The sequence below is a fragment of the Zea mays genome, chromosome 2 (genome assembly GCF_902167145.1).
Source record: "Zea mays cultivar B73 chromosome 2, Zm-B73-REFERENCE-NAM-5.0, whole genome shotgun sequence".
NCBI classification, from domain to species: domain Eukaryota; kingdom Viridiplantae; phylum Streptophyta; class Magnoliopsida; order Poales; family Poaceae; genus Zea; species Zea mays.
The window spans coordinates 195,846,500-195,862,864 of record NC_050097.1 but is presented as its reverse complement, the minus strand read 5'-3'; positions in this window follow the sequence as shown (position 1 = coordinate 195,862,864).

Genomic DNA, 16,365 nt, shown 5'->3' with positions numbered 1-16,365 from the left:
CAGGTTCTAAAAAGGCTAGATGTAACAGCGACAACGCACGATATTATTGCTCCTGAGAAGGCTACGAAATGGATCTGAAAAGGTTAGATGTGATACTCATAATATAGGATATTGTTGCTTATGAAAAGGCTATGTAAAAGCTCTGAAAAGACTATATGTAACAGCGACACTATAGTATATTATTGCTCCTGAAAAGGCTACGAAATGGATCTGAAAAGGCTAGATGCCATACTCATAATATAGGATATTGATGCTTCTGGAATGGCTATGTAATAGCTCTAAAAAGGCTAGATGAAATATTCAAAGTTTTCCCTGTTTTATAGCTCCTAGTCTTACCCTTGCCTAAAGCGTCGGTGCCTGGAGTGTAACATTGTGGAGAGCGGTGTCGCCTACGATGTTCTAGTTGTAACGCTTGTGTCGAAGGAGCCCCTGAAGCTATGAAGGTTCAATCTCGTCCTGATCGTAGTCGAAGCCAACGCCAAGTCCTGTGGACGGCGTTGCTGTGTGGCTATACGACGGTACATGAACGTCATGTGCAACATTGGTCCTGCAGCCACAGTGAGCAGCAGCTCCACGTAGACGCCTACATAAACACTGCACCCCAAAGACATATTAGTTTACAACATATCAAAGCTATAAACGCTGCAGGTAGGCTTATCTCCAAGAAGCTACGCATGCTGTTATCGCCCACAGTCAAAAGCTGGCGATCAATGTCCTGTACCGAGCGTCTCAATGTGTTACCCTATATAACACAATTTGCATCAAACATACAATTGATATATGTCTAGTATTAAAATTGAGTAAAACTTACCACTCGATCCAAGATGGGTGCCGCCTCCACTTGGGTTCCTAGTCTAGTGGACTGGTCGTACTCCGTGTCTTCATTATCGGAAGAATTAATGTCGGTGTAGTCATCCGATGTCCACTGCTGGAGAAGCTTACAACGAGTCGCACCCTGGTACCAAGCTTGGTACTGATAGTCGCCTAGAGGGGGGGGGGGGGTGAATAGGGCGAAACTGAAATTTACAAATATAAACACAACTACAAGCCGGGTTAGCGTTAGAAATAAAATCGAGTCCGCGAGAGAGGGTGCAAAACAAATCACAAGCAAATGAAGAGTGTGACACGCGGATTTGTTTTACCGAGGTTCGGTTCTCGCAAACCTACTCCCCGTTGAGGAGGCCACAAAGGCCGGGTCTCTTTCAACCCTTCCCTCTCTCAAACGGTCCCTCGGACCGAGTGAGCTTCTCTTCTCAAATCAAAGCCGGGAACAAAACTTCCCCGCTAGGGTCACCACACAATTGGTGCCTCTTGCCTTGATTACAACTGAATGTTGATCACAAGAACAAGTGAGAAAGAAAAGAAGCAATCCAAGCGCAAGAGCTCAAAAGAACACGGCAAATCTCTCTCGCTAATCACTAAAGCCTTGTGTGGAATTGGAGAGGATTTGATTTTTGGTGTGTCTAGAATTGAATGTCTAGCTCTTGTAAGTGGTTGAGAAGTAGAAAACTTGGATGTCTTGAATGTGGGTGTGGTTGGGGTATTTATAGCCCCAACCACCAAACTTGACCGTTGGTGGAGGCTGTCTGCTCGATGGCGCACCGGACAGTCCGGTGCACACCGGACATGTCCGGTGCCCCAGCCACGTCACCAATGCCGTTGGATTCTGACCGTTGGAGTTCTGACTTGTGGGCCTGCCTTGATGTCCGGTGGCGCACCGGACAGGAACTGTTGAGTGTCCGGTGCGCCAGTATGGGCACGCCTGACTTCTGTGCGCGCAGTGCGCTCATTAAATGTGTCGTAGGTAGCCATTGGCGCCGAGTAGCCGTTGCTCCGGAGTTGCACCGGACAGTCCGGTGCGCACCGGACATGTCCGGTGAATTATAGCGGACGAGCCGCGATGTTTTCCCGAGGCTGGCGAGTTCCGGAGGCCGCTCTTCCTTGGAGCACCGGACACTGTCCGGTGTACACCGGACAGTCCGGTGAATTATAGCGCGAGTGCCTCTGGAAATTCCCGAAGGTGGCGAGTTTGCGTTGGAGTCCTCTGGTGCACCGGACATGTCCGGTGGTGCACCGGACACTGTCCGGTGGCACACCGGACAGTCCGGTGCGCCAGACCAGAGGTGCCTTCGGTTGGCCCTTTGCTCTTTTGTTGAGCCCCACTCTTGGTCTTTTTATTGGCTAAGTGTGAACCTTTAGCACCTGTATAACTTATACACTAGAGCAAACTAGTTAGTCCAATTATTTGTGTTGGGCAACTCAACCACCAAAATTATTTAGGAACTAGGTGTAAGCCTAATTCCCTTTCAATCTCCCCCTTTTTGGTGATTGATGCTAACACAAACCAAAGCAAATATAGAAGTGCATAATTGAACTAGTTTGCATAATGTAAGTGCAAAGGTTGCTTGGAATTAAGCCAATATAAATACTTACAAGATATGCATGGATTGTTTCTTTATAACATTTTGGACCACGCTTGCACCATATGTTTTGTTTTTGCAAATTCTTTTGTAAATCCTTTTCAAAAGTTCTTTTGCAAATAGTCAAAGGTAAATGAATAATGTTTTGCAAAGCATTTTTAAGATTTGAAATTTTCTCCCCCTGTTTCAAATGCTTTTCCTTTGACTAAACAAAACTCCCCCTAAATGAGATCCTCCTCTTAGTGTTCAAGAGGGTTTTGATATATCATTTTTGAAATACTACTTTCTCCCCCCTTTTGAACACAAAAGGTACCAATTGATAATATTCTTGGAAACACGAAGTTTTTGAAATTGGTGTGGTGGTGCGGTCCTTTTGCTTTGGGCTCTTACTTTCTCCCCCTTTGGCATGAATCGCCAAAAACGGAATCATTAGAGCCCTCGAAGTACTTTCTTCCCCTTTGGTCATAAATGAACGAGTTAAGATTATACCAAAGATGAAGTCCTTTTGCTCTCTCCCCCAAAGATGGAGAGTGGCTTGGAGTGACGGCGAAGGATGAGTTACGAAGTGGAAGCCTTTGTCTTTGCCGAAGACTCCAATTCCCTTTTAATACACCTATGACTTGGTTTGAAATGGACTTGAAAACACATTAGCCGTAGCATATGAAAGAGACATGATCAAAGGTATATAAATGTGCTATGTGTGCAAATCAACAAAAGAAGTTCCTAGAATCAAGAATATTTAGCTCATGCCTAAGTTTGTTAAAAGTTTGTTCATCAAGAGGCTTGGTAAAGATATCGGCTAATTGATCTTTAGTACTAATGTAAGAAATCTCGATATCTCCCTTTTGTTGGTGATCCCTAAGAAAATGATACCGGATGGCTATGTGTTTAGTGCGGCTATGCTCGACGGGATTGTCGGCCATTTTGATTGCACTCTCATTATCACATAGCAAAGGAACTTTGGTTAATTTGTAACCGTAGTCCCGCAGGGTTTGCCTCATCCAAAGCAATTGCGCGCAACAATGGCCTGCGGCAATGTACTCGGCTTCGGCGGTGGAAAGAGCGACCGAATTTTGCTTCTTTGAAGCCCAAGACACCAAGGATCTTCCCAAGAACTGGCAAGTCCCCGATGTGCTCTTCCTATTGATTTTGCACCCCGCCCAATCGGCATCCGAATAACCAATCAAATCAAATGTGGATCCCCGAGGGTACCAAAGCCCAAACTTAAGAGTATAAGCCAAATATCTCAAGATTCGTTTTACGGCCGTAAGGTGAGCTTCCTTAGGGTCGGCTTGGAATCTTGCACACATGCAAACGGAAAGCATAATGTCCGGTCGAGATGCACATAAATAGAGTAAAGAACCTATCATCGACCGGTATACCTTTTGATCCACGGACTTACCTCCCGTGTCGAGGTCGAGATGCTCATTAGTTCCCATGGGTGTCTTGATGGGTTTGGCATCCTTCATTCCAAACTTGTTTAGAATGTCTTGAGTATACTTTGTTTGGCTAATGAAGGTGCCCTCTTGGAGTTGCTTGACTTGGAATCCTAGAAAATACTTCAACTCCCCCATCATAGACATCTCGAATTTTTGTGTCATGATCCTACTAAATTCTTCACATGTAGATTCGTTAGTAGATCCAAAGATAATATCATCAACATAAATTTGGCATACAAACAAATCATTCTCAAGTGTTTTGGTAAAGAGCGTAGGATCGGCCTTTCCGACTTTGAAGCCATTTGCAACAAGGAAATCTCTAAGGCATTCATACCATGCTCTTGGGGCTTGCTTGAGCCCATAAAGCGCCTTAGAGAGCTTATAGACATGGTTAGGGTACTCACTGTTTTCAAAGCCGGGAGGTTGCTCAACATAGACCTCTTCCTTGATCGGTCCGTTGAGGAAGGCACTTTTCACGTCCATTTGATAAAGCTTAAAGCCATGGTAAGTAGCATAGGCCAATAATATGCGAATTGACTCAAGCCTAGCTACGGGTGCATAGGTTTCACCGAAATCCAAACCTTCGACTTGGGAGTATCCCTTGGCCACAAGTCGAGCTTTGTTCCTTGTCACCACACCATGCTCATCTTGCTTGTTGCAGAAGACCCATTTGGTTCCTACAACATTTTGATTAGGACGTGGAACTAGATGCCATACCTCATTCCTAGTGAAGTTGTTGAGCTCCTCTTGCATTGCAACCACCCAATCCGAATCTTGGAGTGCTTCCTCTACCCTGTGTGGCTCAATAGAGGAAACAAAAGAGTAATGTTCACAAAAATGGGCAACACGAGATCTAGTGGTTACCCCCTTATGAATGTCGCCGAGGATGGTGTCGACGGGGTGATCTCGTTGGATTGCTTGGTGGACTCTTGGGTGTGGCGGCCTTTGTTCTTCATCCTCCTTGTCTTGATCATTTGCATCTCCCCCTTGATCTATGCCGTCATCTTGAGGTGGCTCATTTGATTGATCTTCTTCTTCCTCAACTTGAGCTTCATCCTCAGTTTGAGTTGGTGGAGATGCTTGCGTGGAGGAGGACGGTTGATCTTGTGCATTTGGAGGCTCTTCGGATTCCTTAGGACACACATCCCCAATGGACATGTTCCTTAGAGCGATGCACGGAGCCTGTTCTTCACCTATCTCATCAAGATCAACTTGCTCCACTTGAGAGCCATTAGTCTCATCAAACACAACGTCACAAGAAACTTCAACTTGTCCAGTGGACTTGTTAAAGACTCTATATGCCCTTGTGTTTGAATCATATCCTAGTAAAAAGCCTTCTACAGTCTTAGGAGCAAATTTAGATTTTCTACCTTTTTTAACAAGAATAAAACATTTGCTACCAAAGACACTAAAATATGAAATGTTGGGTTTTTTACCGGTTAGGAGTTCATATGATGTCTTCTTGAGGATTCGGTGAAGATATAACCGGTTGATGGCGTAGCAGGCGGTGTTGACCGCCTCGGCCCAAAACCGATCCGAAGTCTTGTACTCATCAAGCATGGTCCTTGCCATGTCCAATAGAGTTCTATTCTTCCTTTCCACCACACCATTTTGTTGTGGCGTGTAGGGAGAAGAGAACTCATGCTTGATGCCCTCCTCCTCAAGGAAGCCTTCAATTTGAGAGTTCTTGAACTCCGTCCCGTTGTCGCTTCTTATTTTCTTGATCCTTAAGCCGAACTCATTTTGAGCCCGTCTCAAGAATCCCTTTAAGGTCTCTTGGATTTGAGATTTTTCCTGCAAAAAGAATACCCAAGTGAAGCGAGAATAATCATCCACTATTACAAGACAATACTTACTCCCGCCGATGCTTATGTAAGCAATCGGGCCGAATAGATCCATGTGGAGTAGTTCAAGCGGCCTGTCGGTCGTCATAATGTTCTTGTGTGGATGATGGGCACCAACTTGCTTTCCTGCTTGGCATGCGCTACAAATCCTGTCTTTCTCAAAATGAACATTGGTTAGTCCTAAAATGTGCTCTCCCTTTAGAAGTTTGTGAAGATTCTTCATCCCAACATGAGCTAGTCGGCGGTGCCAGAGCCAACCCATGTTAGTCTTAGCAATTAAGCATGTGTCGAGTTCAGCTCTATCAAAATCTACTAAGTATAGCTGACCCTCTAACACACCCTTAAATGCTATTGAATCATCACTTCTTCTAAAGACAGTGACACCTACATCAGTAAAGAGACAGTTGTAGCCCATTTTGCATAATTGAGATACGGAAAGCAAATTGTAATCTAAAGAATCTACAAGAAAAACATTGGAAATAGAATGGTCAGGAGATATAGCAATTTTACCAAGACCTTTGACCAAACCTTGATTTCCATCCCCGAATGTGATAGCTCGTTGGGGATCTTGGTTTTTCTCGTAGGAGGAGAACATCTTCTTCTCCCCTGTCATGTGGTTTGTGCATCAGCTGTCGATAATCCAGCTTGAGCCCCCGGATGCATAAACCTACAAAACAAGTTTAGTTCTTGACTTTAGGTACCCAAATGGTTTTGGGTCCTTTGGCATTAGACACAAGAACTTTGGGTACCCAAACACAAGTCTTTGACCCCTTGTGCTTGCCCCCAACATATTTGGCAACTACTTTGCCGGATTTGTTAGTCAACACATAAGAAGCATCAAAAGTTTTAAATGAAATGTCATGATCATTTGATGCAATAGGAGTTTTCTTTCTAGGCAACTTGGCACGGGTTGGTTGCCTAGAGCTAGATGTCTCACCCTTATACATGAAAGCATAATTAGGGCCAGAGTGAGACTTCCTAGAATGAATTCTCCTAATTTTGCTCTCGGGATAACCGGCAGGGTATAAAATGTAACCCTCGTTATCCTGAGGCATGGAAGCCTTGCCCTTAACAAAATTAGACAATCTTTTAGGAGGGGCACTAATTTTGACATTGTCTCCCCTTTGGAAGCCAATGCCATCCTTGATGCCAGGGCGTCTCCCACTATAGAGCATACTTCTAGCAAATTTAAATTTTTCATTTTCTAAGTTATGCTCGGCAATTTTAGCATCTAATTTAGCTATATGATCATTTTGTTGTTTAATTAGACACACCAAAAATCAAATCCTCTCCAATTCCACACAAGGCTTTAGTGATTAGCGAGAGAGATTTGCCGTGTTCTTTTGAGCTCTTGCGCTTGGATTGCTTCTTTTCTTTCTCACTTGTTCTTGTGATCAACATTCAGTTGTAATCAAGGCAAGAGGCACCAATTGTGTGGTGACCCTAGTGGGGAAGTTTTGTTCCCGGCTTTGATTTGAGAAGAGAAGCTCACTCGGTCCGAGGGACCGTTTGAGAGAGGGAAGGGTTGAAAGAGACCCGGCCTTTGTGGCCTCCTCAACGGGGAGTAGGTTTGCGAGAACCGAACCTCGGTAAAACAAATCCGCGTGTCACACTCTTCATTTGCTTGTGATTTGTTTTGCACCCTCTCTCGCGGACTCGATTTTATTTCTAACGCTAACCCGGCTTGTAGTTGTGTTTATATTTGTAAATTTCAGTTTCGCCCTATTCACCCCCCCTCTAGGCGACTATCAGGTACCGCTTGTGGTCACTGTTGTTGTGCAACTCATCGTTGTTATGCACATTCTCCACAGCCAAATCCCACTCTTCAATAAATGCCAGATGATGTTGACGAAAGTCTGTTATCTTCTTTTTCTTCCACCGGTCAAATCTACACTCAAACCATATCATTTAAAGAACACAAAAAAATTACAAATGATTGATGTTACGAAGTCAACTAGAATAATTGAATTTGTATATTGCAAACTTACTTGTGTAGCTCCTTAGAAGTTGGAATATCTTCAACCGGTCATATCTTGTTCCTACCAAACTGCCTCTGAACCCTGTGCGGTAGGTGCCACTCAACACACTAGAAACAGATCATAGGACATTGCATCCTATAGACTTCATATTCGCTGTTGCATACTGAACTAAAGATCATCCCATCCAACTCAGGTGCGTTGTATGGTTGCCATGTGACCTGAAATAAATGAAGAAATCTATGTTAAGTTTAATGAAACAAATTTCATAACGATAAGATATAAATGTTGAGTACTTATGCTAGAGGCCGAGAGCGTGTCAAACTCGTTCACATACTCTATATATGCCCTCTTAGCTCTGGCAAAAGGAGCTGCCACTTGGTCCCAAACATAAGCATACGTCGGTCGAAGATAGAGATGGCAATGGGTAAATACCCACCAGGTATTATTATTCCATACCCATACCCATATGGGTACGGGTCACCCGTCGGATAACCCATACCCACAAAGATTCAAGCATCAACAAGTGTATCCATGATCCATCTAAATACCATTACAAAAAATTCAAGCATCATTCAAACATCCATTCAACATCATCTAAACATCCATTCAATTCAACATCACCAGCCGACTGTGATTGTGAGCCTTTGATGTGTGAATGATACACACGTTAGAAACCTAGGGTATAAACTAGATAGTAAAACTCATATATGGGTATACGCTTTCATTTGTTTTGGACTTTTGGGCCAGCAGCTGGCCCATGTGACCCAGAGGCAAGTAGGCAACATCCCAAATTCATGTTTTGAAAAATATCATGCTGGGTATTTTATACCCGCGGGTTAACGGGTATGGGTGACGACAGAACGTTCTAATACCCATTTACCCATTGGGTGAATGTTTTTGCCTAATAATATACCCATGGGTAGAATATTTAGTCCATATACATACCCTAATAGAGTAAATACCCATCGGGTATTGGGTCGCGAGTACCCATTGCCATCTCTAGTCGAATACGGTCATTTCCAACACTGTTCCATGGTCTAGGCTGGAAAACACGTGGCCGACCAACTGGTATGCGAAACCACATCCATATCTGCAGGAGGTAGACGCAACCGCCTATAGACAAAGAGGAGGACGTATGACGACAAGCCTCACAAAGCTGCCGGTACAAAAAAGAAAGCACAGCGGAGGCCCAACTGTAGTGTCCAGCTGTATCCCAGTCGGTTAGACATGGGATGTACATCCATGACGTATAGTCTCCTGTTGCATCTGGGAAGAGGACACAACCAAACATGTGCAGGATCCAAGCCTGACAGTAGAACTAGACTGTATCCTCATCAGCATTAGCAGGTGTCGGTGTTTCGATCCCGGGGGGTCCCTGGACCGACGAGTAAATTGTCGCTGCGTGTCCCAGCCCAGATGGGTCGGCGCGAGACGAAACACAAGGGGGAAAACAGTAAGGGGAAACCGTGGCCTCGTGTTGTCCTGCGCCCAGGGCGGATGCGCTTGCAGTAGGGGGTTACAAGCGTTCGCGAGGGAGAGAGAGAGAGAGAGAGCGAGAGCCTTGTGCGTCGGCCTGTTCTCCCCCGCGGCCACCTTCTCGTACGAGAGCCCTGGACCTTCCTTTTATAGATGTAAGGAGAGGGCCCAGGTGTACAATGGGGGGTGTAGCAATGTGCTAACGTGTCTAGCAAAGGGGAGCCAGAGCCCTATGTACATGCCGTCGTGGCTATCGGAGAGGTGTTGCTGCCCTATTCATGTGATGTCGTGGCCGTCGGAGGAGCGCTTGAGCCCTGTGGAAGCACAGCTGTCGGGGCTGTCGGATCCTTGCTGACGTCTCCTTGCTTCCGTAAGGGGCTGAGAACCGCCGTCGTCATGGAGCATGCGGGGTGCCATCATTACTTGTTTTACCGGGGCGAGCCAGATGAGACGCCGGTCTTGTTCCCCGTAACCTGAGCTAGCTAGGGGTAGGGTAATGATGGCCCCCCCTGTGACGTGGTCGGTCCGAGCCCGAGGTCGGGCGAGGCGGTGACTCCTCCGAGGTCGAGGCTGAGTCCGAGCCCTTGGGTCGGACGAGGCGGAGACCGTCTTTCCGAGTCGAGGCTGAGTCCGAGCCCTAGGGTCGGGCGAGGTAGAGACCGTCTTCCGGAGTCGAGGCTGAGTCCGAGCCCTGGTGTCGGGCGAGGAGGAGTCTGTCTTCCGAGGTCGAGGCTAAGTCTGAGCCCTGGGGTCGGGCGAGGCGGAGTCCGTCTTCCGGAGTCAAGGCTGAGTCCGAGCCCTAGGGTCGGGCGAGGCGGAGACCATCTTCCGAAGTCGAGGCTGAGTCCGAGCCCTGGGGTCGGGCGAGGCGAAATTCGTCTTCCGAGGTCGAGGCTGAGTCCGAGCCCTGGGGTCGGGCGAGGCGGAGTCCATCTTCCGGAGTCGAGGCTGAGTCCGAGCCCTGGGGTCGGGCGAGGTGGAGACCTTCTTCCGGAGTCGAGGCTGAGTCTGAGCCCTGGGGTCGGGCGAGGCGGAGTCCGTCTTCCGAGGTCGAGGCTGAGTCCGAGCCCTGGGGTCAGGTGAGGCGGAGCTTCCTATGGCGCCCGAGGCTGGACTTAGCTGCTGTCGGCCTCACTCTGGTGAGTGGCACAGCAGTCGGGGCAGGGCAAGCGACGCTGTTTTCCTGTCAGGTCAGTCAGTGGAGCGGCGAAGTGACTGCGGTCACTGCGGCCTTGTCAACTGAGGAGCGTGCGTCAGGATAAGGTGTCAGGCGATCCTTGCATTGATTGCTCCTGCGATACGGTCGGTTGGCGTGACGATCTGGCCAAGGTTGCTTCTCCACGAAGCCTGCCTGAGCTGGGCCTCGGGCGAGTCGAAGGTGCGCCCGTTGCTTGAGGAGACCCTCGGGCGAGGCGTGAATCTGCCTTGGTCTACTGTTCCTGCCCGAGGCTAGGCTCGGGCGAGACGAGATCGTGTCCCTTGAGTGGACGGAGCCTTGACCGGAATCGCGCCCATCAGGCCTTTGCAGCTTTGTGCTGATGGGGGTTACCAGCTGAGATTAGGAGTCTTGGGGGTACCCCTAATTATGGTCCCCGACAGTAGCCCCGAGCCTCGAAGGGAGTGTTAGTACTCGCTTGGAGGCTTTTGTCGCACTTTTTTGCAAGGGGACCGGCCTTTCTCGGTTGCATTTCGTTCCGGTGGGTGCGCGTGAGCGCACCCGCCGGGTGTAGCCCCCGAGGCCTCGGAGGAGTGGTTTGACTCCTCCGAGGTCTTAGCGCATTTCGTGATGCCTCGGCCGGTCTGGTTGTTCCCTCATGCGAACTGGTCGTTGCCCGGGTGCATAGTCAGATTCCAAGTTCTCGGGCTGGTATGTTGACGCTGTCAACGGTTTGGCCGGAGCCGGGTTTGCGAGAGCAGCCCCCGAGCCTCTGCACAGAGCGAGAGGACGGTCAAGGATTGACTCGACTTTTATCATACGCCCCTTCGTCGCCTTTCCGCAAGGAGGAGGGGGGAGAGCGCCATGTTGCCCTCGGAGGGCGCCGAACATGGTGTCTCCAGTGAGTTGCTAACGGGTGATCCGAGTGGACGCCCGTGCCCTGTTCGATAAGGGTCGGCTAGTGGCCCAGAGGCGCGCTCCAAAAGTACCTGCAGGTGATTTGCCGGACCCGGTCCCGTTTGATAGGGTCCAAGGGCTCGATGCCTCCCTCTGATGGGATTCCATTACCGAATCGCTCCTGCTGGTGTCGGAAATGTCCTAGGGTACCTCGGGAGCGTAGCCCGAGCTTCGGCCATGTATCGGACGTACCCAGAGTCATCCCTCGCTCTGCGTGCTCTGAGGCAGCTGTCGAACCCTTCGGGGGCCAGCCTACGAACCCCTGATCAGTAGTGGGCGTGGAGCCCGAGTGGCCTGAGGCGGCTGTCGAACCCTTCCGAGGGGCCAGCCTTCGAACCCCTGACCAGTAGTGGGCGCAGAGCCCGAGTGCTCTGAGGCGGTTGTCGAACCCTTCCAAGGGGCCAGCCTTCGAACGTCTGATCAGTAGGAGGGCTCGGGGCCCGCTTCCTTCGCGGAGAAGGATCCCTTTCGGAGTATCCCCTTTCCCGGTCCCTGTAGCAAGAGAGAGAAAGGGGAAGAGGAAAAGGATACAAAATTGAACGACGTGGCGTACCTTTTTCGACGCGGTCATCATGGCGGAGGTGAAGCATCGCCTGCTTCGCCTACCAAAGGTGCCGCCTGTCCTACCGCATAGTTAATGCGACGGGACGAGTGGTTCGCGGGGTAGCCGGTGTGCATACGCGAACCGTTCGAGGAACAGGCGTTTCGCCTTCGAGTTTTGAATTTCGCGGCGGGTTCGGGCGAAGTGTTGAACGGGTCTCGCCCGGGCCTTTATATATTCGGAAGAGGGGCCGGTGGTGGTTCTTTACTCTGCTGCTCGCCTCCCGCTTAGGTTTCCGCAACCTGAGGGAATAGCCAGAGAAACAAAACCGCGCACCTTGTCTGCTCCGCCGCCACCTCCTTCGCTTGGTGATGGCCGACCGGGTAACTGTCGTTCCGCCGCGCGACCCATGGCCTTTCTCCACCGTCACGGCGGACGATCTGGAGGCCCTTGTTGCCGATGGTTTGCTTCGTCCCCTCTCTGATGACCCGCAGCCGGAGTGGATGGCCCCTCCGAGCGGAGCCACCCCGTCCCCGCCGTCGGGGTACGTGCTGAGTTTCGTCTCTTTCCATGAGCGGGGGTTCGGAGTGCCAGCAAGTCGTTTCATGCGGGCGATTCTGCATTTCTATGGGGTGGAGCTGCACAATCTTAGCCCCAACTCCATCGCGCAAGCAGCCATCTTCGCGGCGGTTTGCGAAGGGTTTTTGGGGATTGACCCCCACTGGGATCTATGGACCCATCTCTTCTCGGTGGAGCCTTTTGCCTTGACGACGGGGGAAAGGAGAGTTCGCATGGCGGTGCAGGCCGGTGGTTGCATCCTCCAGTTGAGGCAGGCGCGTGCTCAACAGTGGTGACCGCCGCCGGCAGCAACTGGCACTATGGGGCCCCGTGTGACAGACAGAAGAATCTCCAGCCTCTTCTGTCGGCCTTGCAGGAGCTGCGAGATGGAGGGCTTACCGCCGCGGGGGTGGTCGCCGCCATCCATCGCCGGAGGGTGCTCCCCTTGACGGAGCGGCGACTGCTGCTTTCGGAGATGACGCCGGGGGTCGACTTGGAGGGTTTGCAGATGTCCTCGGTCCCCCTCCCCGCCGATGACCTCCATAGGCGGGTAGCCGACACGGTAGGAGAACTGGACGCCGGTGCCCTTACCGAGCCCTCGATGCGTCCCGAGCGCGGGTGCATATCCCTGGTGAGTGTCCGCTCCTTCTTCCTTCTTGTGTCAGGTTGCCCTTGGTTCTCACAGCCGAGATTTCCGTCCGTCTCTAGGAGTTGGGGTTTCACAAACCTTTTCTGCCACCGGTCCCAGAGGACGCGGTGGACCGAGCCACGCGGAGGGTTGCTGCGGAGAAGAAGAAGGAAAAGAAGGACGCAAAAAAGGCTCGGGCCCGCGAGCGGATGCGGGCTCGGGACGCCTTGGAGAGGCGTCGTCGGATGCAGGAGAGGGACGGGCTCCCGAGGGAGCTGTCGCCGGAGACGCCTGACGACGACGACAACGATGATGACGAGGATGACGACATGGCAGCCCGCCTCGGCCTCAACCCAGATCTGCGGCTGGGCCAGGGGTCGCCGAGCCAGCCCCCGAGTGGGCTGGCGCCGTCAGTATCCAGGGCCGGGGCATCAGGGTCCCGGTTCGAAGAACAGGGGCAGGCCAAGGGGGTACTTGACCCCTTGGCCGAGGTGGTTGAGGTGACCCCGAGGAGTCAGGCCGACCCGCCTGGCCCTGAAGAGCCGTTGCCCGTGTCGGCAGCATAGGAGGCTGATCCTCAGGTCGCTGTGTCTGCGCCTGGGCGGACCGTCCCTTCGGCGCCCCGGGCGCCCGAGGTAGGGATGGTGCCGAAGCCGCCAGCGGGGCAAACCGTGGTGGTGCCCGCGGGACCGAGGCTCGAGGGGCCTCCCCGTAGGCACGATTGGTCGTGGCCCGGAGTGGGTAAGTATCTGAGGATACCTCTGTCCCGGTTCCTTCTTCGTATGTCCTGATCCTGCCTTTCCTCTTTCTCCCAGCAAACGGAGGCACGGCTCGACCGGTCTGGCTCCCCGGAAGGTCCTCAAGACGGTGTCAGCTTCTGCAGCCAGTGCCGCATCGTTCCTCGGCGGCTGGCTGACCTCCTCACAAGATGCCCCAAAGCGGGGGGCTCAGGCGGCACGAGTTGCCGTGGGACGGGCTCCTCAGGCTGACCCCTCTGCTGAGGCGGCCGTCGTGCCGGGGGAGACTACTGGCGCGGCCGCGGCCTTCACACCACCTGACGTGTTGCTGACGCCGGCACCAGCCTCGGCCGAGGCTGTTGCCGTTCTGCCCGTGGGGCCATCCGTCGCCGCCGATGCTGAGATGGCTGAGGCGCCGCTACCCGAGGCCGATGGTCGGAGGCCTGCCCCCTTATTCGAGGAGGTACTTGATGCGCCGACCGCAGGGGGTGCCGATGCCTTGGAGGAGGGGGGCGCAGAACTGTGGCCCGTCCTGGGGAGCGACGACCTCATCCTCGCGCGGCGAGGTCCCAATGAACGGCGTGGGGAGAGGCTCCGGTTCTGGACTCGTGGTGCCTCGAAACCCCTCTTTGTTCTTGACGATGAGCGAGAGGAGCAGGCTTGGGACGAGCTTCGTGAGTGTGCCGAGGCAACAGTGGGGTCGCTTCGGTCAACCCTAGAGGTACTTTCCAGGGACGTTCCCAGGGTCCTCCAGGTAAGAATGTCAGGCATACCTTTCATGTAGTCAAGGCATTCTTTGTGACGCCCCGCTTCCCTCCCTCAGGATCTGACGGATCTGAGCACCGCCAAGTCATCATTCATCCGCCGCGAGGCCGACATCTGGGGTTTGCTGTGGTTCCTGAGGACCACGTTTGCCGAGGCTACCGAGCGCCTCTCCCAACGGAGCGCCGAGGCGGCGGAGCTTCGGTTGCTCTGTGACGAGCTGGGGGCAGAGGCAGCGACGGCGCGCGCAGAGGCGCAGCGGCGGTAGTTGGAGCTTGGCCAGGTCATCGGTGAGCGGGACCAATCTCGGGGCCGGGCTGCCGAGGCTGAAAGCCATGCTGAGGCCCTTGGAGGCCAGCTAGCCGAGGCGTCTGCTCGGGCCGGAGCCCTTGCGGCGGACCTGGCCGTGGCCGTCGGGTCTGCTCAGTCTGCCCAAGCCGCAGCCTCGGAGCAGCGTGCCTGGGCCGAAGGTATGTCCTAGCTGTTTTGAGATTTTGATTCATCTTCATTCTTCAACTCGTGTTTGAAGACTTTTCTTTGGCTATTTGCAGAGCTCGAGTCTGCCCTCAACGAGTCCGCCAAGGCACTTGCCCAGGCGGCTGAGCAGAAGGAGGCCGACCGCGTGGCCATGTCCGAGGCTGTCTTGGCCTTCTGCCAGATCTTTGGACTTGACGACGTCCCCTCGGGGAGCTCCCCCAGAGTTGCCTGCAGGCCTTGGGTGACCACGCGCGCGACAGACTCCACGATGCGCTACGTCACAACGTTAGGCGGGCCTTCGCCGTGCTCGCTTCCCACTATGATGTGGATCTAAAGCGGGTCAGCGAGGGGTACTGCCTTCCCGACGAAGATGAAGCTGCCCTGGCCGAAGTTCAGAGGCTTGATGCGGCCGCCGCGGGCCCAAGCGTGGTGTTGGCGTCCAGTTTCGAGGCGGAGATCCTTCCGCTTGCGCCGCCGTCCGAGGGCGGGGCGGATCTCGCCGAGGGTGGAAACGAAGCCGAGGGTGCAGCTCCTCCCCCGGGCGATGCCTGATTCTGCCGGAGCAGTTTATTTTGAATATGTATGTGTCTTTTGTGGCCGCCGAGGCCTGAACACTTCGCCGTCGTGATATAAAGCTGTGTCTCTTTTCCTCCTGTTTCGCGTATCCGGACTCGTTCGTCAGTAGCAGGATTGCTTACCCAAGTAAGAGTTATTTTTCGCGGTAGGTGACGAGTGAGGTATCCGTATCCCGGAGGCATAGGAATCCCTCGGCTCGGTCGGCCTTGCCACTTACATGCACTCTTATTCGTTTCTCGGGGTTCTGTTACTGATATAGCCAGGAAACACGAAAGTCGCTTTGGTGGAAGACGTTTTTCGAGGAAAATTTTGACGCAGAGGGGGTTCCCCCCTTCTAGCCCCCGAGGGAGGGTCGGGCTTTGCCGAGGCAAGGCTGACCCTTCCTTGACGGTTAGACTTTATTTGCATATGTAAACGAGGTGTATGAACGACTTGAAAACATCTTAAGGGTAGAAGCGACGTAGCTGTCGGATGTTCCAGGCGTTGCTGTGGACCTCGCCTTGACTGTTGGCCAGCTTGTATGTTACGGGCTTCAAAATCTTGGCGATGATGAACGACCCTTCCCAAGGAGGCGTGAGCTTGTGGCGCCCTCGGGCGTCTTGTCGTAGCCGAAGCACCAAGTCGCCCACCTGGAGGTCTCGGGACCGAACCCCTCGGGCGTGGTAGCGTCGCAGGGACTGCTGATACCGTGCCGAGTGTAGTAAGGCCATATCCCGAGCCTCTTCCAGCTGGTCCAGTGAGTCTTCTCGGTTGGTCCGGTTGCTTCGGTCGTCGTACGTCCTCGTCCTCGGGGATCCGTATTCTAAGTCTGTGGG